The sequence below is a fragment of the Pseudoliparis swirei genome, chromosome 19 (genome assembly GCF_029220125.1).
Source record: "Pseudoliparis swirei isolate HS2019 ecotype Mariana Trench chromosome 19, NWPU_hadal_v1, whole genome shotgun sequence".
In the NCBI taxonomy this organism is placed as follows: domain Eukaryota; kingdom Metazoa; phylum Chordata; class Actinopteri; order Perciformes; family Liparidae; genus Pseudoliparis; species Pseudoliparis swirei.
Window position 1 is genome coordinate 15495616 of NC_079406.1, and position 10073 is coordinate 15505688.

Genomic DNA, 10073 nt, shown 5'->3' on the forward strand with positions numbered 1-10073 from the left:
GTCTTCCGACTATTCAAAGCGCTTTAACACGACATCATTCACCCGTTCACACACACTCACACACTGATGGCAGGAGCTGCCATATGGTGCCCATCAGGACTCTACCAAATCATTAAGATCCATTCAGCCCACTGGGGAGCAATTTTTGGGGGTTAAGTGTCTTGCCCAATGGACTACAGAGCAGGGGATCTAATTGCAGAGCCTCTGATTGAAGACGACCCTGCAATACCCCTGAGCCACGGCTTTTGTATTCGTGTCCAGTCCGACCAGAGCGATCGTGGTAGCATGTGTTATGAAAGCACAGGGACATGTCTATCCTCTCCTCCAGGCCACGCCCACGGCTGCTGTTTTCCTGTCCACTTTGTGGCCAACATCTAACTTACTCCCTCTGGTTGACACAACGATGACACATCTCTCTGAGGTGAAACCCAGTCAGCTCGAGATGAATGTGCACAGGACCGACCAGTGAGAATCACACTAACACCGAGCTCTTAACCTTTAGGCTTGAGTGAAATATTTACTGTTTTACTGCCATCAATGTTTAACAGAGAGCATCAGCTCTCTGTGCTTCTGTACTCGAGCCCTGCCACTACTATTCCTAGATACAGACACTTGGCACGTGACGCACACCATAATGAGCTGCAGCTCAGTCTTATTTCTTTTAAAGAAGTACCCAATTTGTCTCTGTGAACTGAATACAAACTCCTTCATTGGCTCTGCCCTCTGTGTCTCACTTTTCCTCCCTCCTCAGCAGATAAAGAGCGATGAAAGTGTTCGTTTTATGCAGCGTGGGGATTGATTACAAAGCTGAGGGGCAGAATGGTGTCCTCTCCCCTTAGAGCCTCTTCCATATGACTTATATTTCCTATTAAACATGCACTCTGTGTCCCCTATGGCGCATTAAAAGTGATATGACAGCTTTTTTGGCGCTAAGCAGCAGTATTACACACACACACACACACACACACACTAATATGCAGACATCAAAGCTGGGCTGCCCAAAGATACACATATGCTAACTTACAAATGTGCAAAGAGTGCAATCATGGACATACACACCATACACACTTCTTCCCCGCTATCTTCTCATGTACTCATCCATCCTACTTTCACTCCTTCTCTTTTCTGAATACTAAAGTGAAGCCAAGTTCCCCCCGACACATAGAGGACGGACCTGAAGAGAATATCTAATGAAAAAAGAGGAGCTGCAGAATGTTGCATTTCGCACTTATGAGGATTATTTCTGGTCTGAGTCCTTGTGGCCGATGCAGCTCAAATTGCTCCTCAGTTTCCATCGTCCATCAACCATTAGAGGAAGAGCTGCTTCGCCAGGCAGCGCTTTGAGACGCTGAATATGTTCTGCTTGGCTCGGTTAACACTCAACTTCATTTTGTTCTGATCATGCTCTGACAATGACTTCAGTAATGGGAAGAAGGAGCAGGAATCTGACGCCCTCTGCTGTGGAGTCTGAGAAACTCAGGAAGAAAAGACAGACTTGGTCAAAAAATTTAACATTTTGAAAAATATTTCCAATTAGAAATCAAATATCATCTATGGCACTCAAGTGAGTCTTTTAGAAGAATAATTACTGAACGCAACATTTAGGAGAGTGGAGTCCTCTTTTGTAAGTTGTTGTGAATGAACAAAAGCTTTTTTTTCCTTTCGGAAATGAGCTCATCTCGTCAAGCAGACAGGAAGGATGAGGATGATTAAGATTGCATGTTCCTCTTTTTCCTAACGCAAGAGCCCTTTGAAGACGGAGAGGAGTCCGCACATTTTAAGTTCCTCGTGGGGGGGGGGGGGGGGGGATTTTATTACCACAGAACCTCCAGGGAGAGATGTGGAATTTATTATTTATTTGCTTTCGGAGGTAAAACATACAAACAATGAGATGTAAATGAGGTCACGTGTTGGATTGTGACTCATATCAGGTATCTGGAGGCGGAAGAAAAGAAGGGATTGATTTGTATTTTCAGTGTTTTGCTGTGGATTTTCAGCCAAAGATGGTTTTGTTTGCTGACGTCTGCCCTCAGGTGGTAAATGGTAATTTAACTTGCATTTATATGGAGCATTTCTAGAATTCAAAGCTCTGTACACTACATGTGGACATTCCTCTCACTCCCACATTCTCATGCATATTCCAGCTGACCCATGGCACAGCCTTCGAGAACCATTTAGGGTTCAGGGTCTTGCTCAAGGACATTTAGACATAGACTTGAGGAGCTGATCAAATCGCTCTATCTCTGAGCCACGGCCGCCTCTCACATGGGCCCAGTTCTGCAGCCAAACAGGTCGAACTTGCGTGCCAGAGGGCAGCCTGCATGGGAAGGATAAGTGAAATCGTGCAGGCCGTGACGCCTGGCACGACTTGACAGAATGTTTACAGGATTTTTCAGAGTTGACGGAAATCCGAAGAGAATTCTATTGCACAGCGGAAAGTGAGAGGCAGTCAGATATGAACTAAGAGGAAAAGGAGGTGAAGAAAGGGAACGTGTTATCAGCCTGCAGCTACAGTGGAAGTGAGCAGAGCTTAAAAAAGGTCTGGGAGCTCAAGTCTGAAATGTATCTGAAACAGAAGCAATCAGACATTCAGTCATCGCGTGGTTGTGTTTTAAGACCATTTACTAGCATGTTTAATTTAAATATATATATTGTTCATGTCTAAAATCGATTGACAGGAATCACAGGGGATGAATGGATCTGCCACAATGAATCAGTAAGCACAATTATAATTTAGGTTGAAGCAGAAAAACTCTTTTAAGATTGTTTTCACTTTAAATAACAGTGGGTACTTTGTTCTGCAGCACATAATGTGCTGTGCATTTCAAAGAGGAAACACGATCAGTGAGATGAGACTCACCTAAGTCATCAGGTTATATATGACGTTCTGTCTCATAACCTGTATTTTCTTCGTGCCACCAGCAGAGGTCAATGCTGCCGCTGCGATAGTCCTCCGACAGATCTCAGTGATGTGAGCGTACCTGCAGTAGCATCTACTGAATAAACACAACGACAGTATGTTCTCAGTAGTTTCCATGGAGCTTCTGTTGCTACAGTGAATATATTAATGTTGCTCATACAAAAATGTCGAAAAATAAAGACTGTTAAATATTATCAGAAAATGTGTCTGTAAATTTCAGTGAAGTGTAAAATACAAGGCAGACAGGCCCTTCGCCTACCGTGAGTATTCTGACCTCTAATGTCAGCATTTAGCGGACGTACTGAGTGAATGGATGATTGTTTACATCTAAACATGTACATGACATATCTCAGTGAAGTGAAAGGTTGATTCTTCATGCCAGGACCTCTGTTTATTTTTCTTACAACTCCTCAAGGGAACCACTTCTGTTCTCCCTTAGAAATACAAGAAGAGCAAACGGTCACATGGGCAAAGTTTCACCCTCAACCAAGAGCAAAAAGTGAGGAGTTGATCCCACTTTCATTACAATTAGCATCCCATTTACCTGTAGTTGCATGTGTGACCGTGCCCTAATGGTGACAGAGGTATAGCAGCAGTCGTGTTTGCAGTAGTATTAATATTTAAAGAAAACTGAGAGGAAAGAGAAAGGGTTGAAGGATTTGACACACACGGATCAATTTACTCGTCATAAATGAACCTCACAGCCTGTAAGAGCACATATCTGTGTGTATGTGTGTGTGTGTGTGCCTCCAGGCTGCTGCTGTGCTGCATACAATTACTGAAGCTTTGTTTGTACTCCCCTGCATTTCTTCCACAATAAAAGCACCAGAATGAGATTAGAATGACACTCTAATGCACGCACACACAAAACACAGGACCCCTATACACAGTCACCAAACCATGGATGCACACGCGGCACATAGTAACTAATAAATCACAACAGTAAAACCCTCCTCTTCCTCATAGCATAATGTGTGTTTGGCTCCTTTTCCCCGATGCCACACCGATATGTTTTATACCTCACATTCATCACAAGCAAGCACACACACACAAACACACACACACACACACACACATTTCCCTACATCTCTCCTCTCCGTTAGCTGCTTCCTCCCTTCATCCCTGTCTCCTTCGGTCTGGAGAACACACAAAACAGAACAAGGTCAACTGCAGAGGAGAGTAAAGAAAGGAGTTGAGGAGCTGGAGATGAACGATGAGGTGAATTGGACTTTCACTTCTGCTTGTGTGGCATTAATGCAAATGTGTGGCCTTGCCTGCAGCAGCAATAAACCTGTTCACAACCCACTTGTGTTTACTTTCAGAGCTTTCAACTGTCCAAAAACTTACAGAAATAAAGACAAATATGCACTTGCACCAACAGAAACCAATAAAGACACATTCAAGCACTTCTACCTTTGACGAGCGTCCCAGTGAGCAGTTTGAGCAGAGACAAAGCCAACTTGACAAGTCCCTGTTTGCAGCGCTTGGCACACCTCGCCATCCTGACAGCGACCTGGGACGCGGCGGCGAGCCCGGGGTCTCCAGGTCCGAAGTAGCACTCTCAAGTCGAAGTGGCAATCGATACAACTTCTTCTGGTGGAGTGTATGAATCTAGCGAAAGAGTCCGAGGAGAGCGAGCGCCTCTTACCGAGTCGCCTTTCGTCCTGCTGAGCTGGAGGGAGACAAAAAAGAAGAAGCGGTGATCTCCGCTCGCTTTCCCTCCCCCACTTTCCATCCTCCACCTCCTCCATCCCACCTGGCCACCTCTGAATGAGTCCACACGAGTGACTGCTCGACAGACAGGTGAGCATGCAGAGGTAGTGAGTAAGAAACCGAGGGGAGGTATGAACTCAGTGTCCAAGTAAGACAACTAAAGCTGGTTGGAGGTGCTCTTACAATCCAAGTTTACCAAGAAACTTCCTGAACTTGTCTTCTTCTTCTTCTTCTTCTTCTACTTCTTCTACTTGCTTATCAAATGTATCGTCTCTTTTAAGTGGGAAGCAGAAATCAACTTTCAGCACCAGTGACAATAGACAGCTCCCAACGATGCAGAGCAAACACACTGATCTCTTTCTTTTCCTCACGAGGCAAACACAAACACACACACACACACACACACATACGCACTCCTCCTTCAACCCCTCCCACAACCCTTATACAGCAACACATACATACTCCCAATCGGTTGAGAAAATGAGCTGAATGTGTACATGAAGAGTATATTTATTCTTAATCACTTTCAAAAATGATTTATTTTAAGAATGGGATCACCGTCGTTTCACATATGATATATGTGTGTGAATGCAGATATAGAATATCTCTTTTGTTTGCTATTTTCCCATTGTTTCAGGGAAACGTTAAAAAAGGCACACTTAAAATACGAATACGAGCTGATTTGCTGCATAAATAAAAGTTTTTTAAATCATCTATGATATTGTATCATATACATTTTTTAAGAATATTACATTACATTACATGTCATTTAGCTGACGCTTTTATCCAAAGCGACTTACAATCCTGTTACATTCATACACTGTAGATGCAGCTACAGGGAGCAACTCAGGGTTAAGTGTCTTGCTCAAGGACACATCGACTAGGGCGGGGATTGAACCTCCAACCCTCTGATTGAAAGACGGACCTGCTAACCACTGACCCATATGAACAGTAAGGTTATTAGATGTGGGTGAAGTATTTGAAACCTTTACTTCCTTGAATGAAGTCTTGAGTGAAAAAGGCACTAAAAATAATGCAAATATAAATAGACTTAATATTAATTGTATTTCTTGCATTTTTATGCTGTATTTGTTTGTATTGAACGAGTTAATTTATAATTTGTGACTTTTTTCATAATGTAGAACTTTTCTATAAAAAAAAGGATTCCTCAATTTTGAATAGGAGCTCGTATTGTTCATGTATTTTGGATCCAGGCTTATACTTTGACTTATCATGTTATGAATGTAATGAACTCATAGCTGAGTTTTTGCTGAAGCCAGGATACCATGCGTGTGGATCATGACCAGTTTAAAAGGCAATAACAATTGATATTTTTCTAAAGATCATCACATATTTTGTATGTTACGTTTTACAGTACTCAAGCACATGTCTTAGGTTAATATATGCCACTGTACTGATACACCAATACAACTCTAAATGTAAATATATGTATTGTTTATCTAAAGATCCTCTTTCTTTGTGGATTCCTTTGACTCTAATCTCAACTCAACACACCTCCAGCCAGACTGCAGGACAGACAATTAATGATCAAGTTGTATTTCCCCCATCTTGTAAGGTACCACTACCCTCATCACCTGAAACTAAGTGAGAGAGGAATAGAGAGACGAATAGAGACGAGAAGGTGGAACTGAAAGAGGAGCAGAGGAGAGAGAAGAGGATGCAGACACATAATCCTATAACGTCTATATTTAGTCCACATCGCATAAAGCTACTGGACTGAAGGTTAGCATGCAAAGAATGAAAAAACGCAATAACGGCAAAGTTAAGAGAAGGAGAAATGTAGAAATAGATGAAACAGACAACAGGGTTGTAGACAGGCACGCAATGAAACAATAAAAATGCAAATAAAAAAGGCATAAAAAAACAGAAGAACTTAAGAGGATTGATGGAGGAGAAAGAGAATGAGCTCGGGGATGTACAAGTCCCAACACATCTCAGGGTTGTGCCATCAAACTGGGACTGAGATCAATATGTTTGATTCTGGAGGTGCACTCTTCATGAAAGCAGAGGAAGGTGGGATGAAGAAAACCAAAAGAAAGAAAAGAAGGTGGGCCAACATTAAAGCAAATTAAACGGTTGAGCGGGGACAAAGAGGGGGAGGATTGTTTTCTGAGGCGCCACCGCTGTTTTGGCATGAAGAAAATTACTGTGGGGGAATTTGCATGAACATGCTTCTATATTACCGCCCCTATTGTTCACGATTAATGATATTTGGGTTGCCTTTGCAAACAGAGTCAAGGATGTAATGGCAACTAATTGCTTGTCTCTTCCCAAATTAGAAGTTGCGCTGTTTGATGTTTGTTTTATTGTGTATTTGCACAAAGTGATGAAGCGCTCGGTTTCCCTGCCTGGGAGAAGGTGGAGCTACCTGATGGCCACTGAGGATGATAGAGATGTAGAGAACATTAAAAGAGAAGTGGAGGAGAGAAGAAACAAGAGGAGATGCAATAAAGCTCTACAAATGTAACTGAAAAAGGGGTCAATGAAAAGAGAGAAAAAAAGGCAGTAATATAAACTACTTGGGTAGGAAAATGCTTTTGATGAAAGGAGAATGTGAGGATTGTATAAAAGAGATGGAGTTCTAATGGAGAGCTTACAGTATATAAAGAAACAAAGAATGAAGAAAGTAATATCAAAAAGGAAAGAATAATAGAAAAGAGAGGACAATGAGAGAAAAAGAGCGAGGGAGGAGATGGGCAGAAAAATGAGCGTGACAGAAAGAGAAGAGATTTCTTTGAAGGCTGTTGATCGGTCAGAGAGAAATCACAGGCGGTCAGCTGTAAGCTCTGATAATGGTTTGCCTCTAAATATAACAGGCACCGAGATGAACTGATACGGCCACGACAACAGACTCAGAGATGTGGGAACAAAGGAGGCGTCTCAACACGAAGGAGAGAAAGAACAAAAACTAAATGCCAAATCTGGACACATACAAAAAGTAGAAGCGATCAGAAGTTTGTAATTTTCTTGCGGGGACATTTTTTGTGTCACAATGTGTTTGCATAACATGACGATACCCACGCCCCCACATACAGGACACACAACCCGTGTAATGGCACACACACACACAACCACAGTATCCCAACAAGAACACTGCTGTACGACAACACGCCAAAACAAAACCTTCCAGCATCGAGACCCATCTGTCCAGACACGGCGGCGAGAGAAACCCCCTTTTAGAGCTCATCTGTGGGTGTGAGCAGCAAACGTTGCCCTGGAGGTCTAGAAGTCCAGACCTCCACCCCACTTATTGGCTTGCTGCTCCAGGTGTAAGTGGCAGTGATGGAGCGACAACGTCGCTTCTGGGTGAAATTAAAACCTCAACACACCATTGCTCCCTCCCGGCTTCCCTTTGAGACAACGTGCTGAGAACAACTGTCTGACTCACACACAAACACACACACACACTCCTGCAAGAAGAAGACACTCCCTGCAGTGATGCTACTCGCTCAGCCACACACAGACATACAAACACATGTACATACACAAAGAGAGAGAACGCTCCAGAAGTGTCTCGAAACGTCACAGCAGAGTATCCTCACAGGAAGCTGGCGCCCAGCTGTCACTGACGTCCCCCTGACGAGTCATGCACGCACACTTCCCTTTAACTACAGCTTCTGTTTTCCTCCCATGGCCTCCATCACCATCCCCTGCAACTCCCATGTTGGCCTGCACAGGAAGAGTCAGAGCTGAGCTATGGCATCGTTACCATCATGGAAAAATAATTAACATAGAGGTCATTAACTCATGTTAACGGGACCTGAAGTGCACACACTCCCTTCCTGAGGCATCATGTTGGTGTGTTAATAATGAAGGTGAGTGTAATGAGAATCCTGTGGGTCCAGCTGAGCTTCTCTTCGGCTGATTCAAGGGCCAGTTGTGCAAAAGCACCACCGTTTGTAATGCCGCTTCTTTAGTTGGTCCAGTGCAGGACTCCAGTCAACCTCCAGTCCATCTAGATCCAAGCCGACAGGTGTAAACGATCCAACATGCAGTGGCACCAAAAACGTACGCTCTTCTCAGACAATACATGTAGTGTATTGCAGACAGAGTATATTGTATAAATGTACTTACATGAGGCTGGAGCAAACTTTCACACTTCAGTCTACTACTGGGTAGAGAAATGTTTTACATTTGTAGGATTTAACCCAGTAGAACCACAAATTAGATGGAACCTTTGTAATTGTATAATATACAGTATGTTCAATAACATTCAATTCTAGGGCTTAAGCAATTGTACAATTGTATCAATAATATTTCCTTCACTGAATATGCTGTTCATATGCAATGTTTTTTTCTTTTTCCTGCCGACATGCATCAAAGTGGTGAGAGAAGTAGTAGTAGTATTATTAGCCAAAAGTGCTCATATTACAGGAAAATTTTATGTATTATTTATGTGACATGTTAGTATTTTAATAGGTCATGGAGATTATTAACAGTTCGTCATATTTTCATATTCTATATGTGAAATCTCAATCTGTAAAGTCAAGCTGTCAAATAACCATAGTGGAGCATAGTATCTTTTTAGTACATTTTTACTTCGCTTGAGGAACTATTTTCTGCCAATGCAAACAAATGACGGTGTCGGTACCAGAGGGAAAAGACGTGTAACGTTTCTCGTCCTCTGTAGTGTGCGATGTTTTCTTTGTGACGCTCATACAGAGTTTACTGTGAGTAACAGACGCGGGAAAAGAGAAAGAGCAGCAGTAGAGAATGTTAAAAGACGAGGAATGTTTTGTGACACACACACACACACACACACCTCTCTTTTCGCTGAGCACGAGCGATGACGTTCTCAGAGGAATTCCCAACGCTGCTGTGATTACTAGGCTCTTCTTTTCGCTGCTGATGCTTCTTCTTCTCTCACTTCGGTTGTTGGTGCTGTGCCTGGTTTGTATAGAATGAGAGGCAGAGTCTTAGAGGTTTTAGGCTACCTGAGCACGTCTTTATATGCACGTATCCATCATCCATGCCACTAACTCTCCAGTTAAAGATAGTGACTGAGTTACAAGCACACAAAGTACTTTCCACAGTCATCCATGAATCTCTGCCATCTAATGGCCATTTAGGGAAAGTGTTTGGGTTGAATAAACTGGAGTAAAATGTAAGAGGAGTTTCATAATTCAATATCTATCTCGTCTAATTAGAGACATTTATTCTCAATGTCATATGAAAACCATTTACCTCCAAGAGCTTAGAAATGTGTTTAGCTTTGATAAAAAACATTTAGCACATATTCAAATGGGTTAAATGTTTTATTTAGGCCATAAAGAAACCGAATCACCAAAGTTCGAGAGGTGTTTTCTTGACAGCAACATATTATCCACACTGAAAAATCTCAATTCTGGATTCCACAAGCATTTGTAAAGCCAAACTGTTCACGTCCTTTAGCACGGTTCACAAACACACAGACACGGGA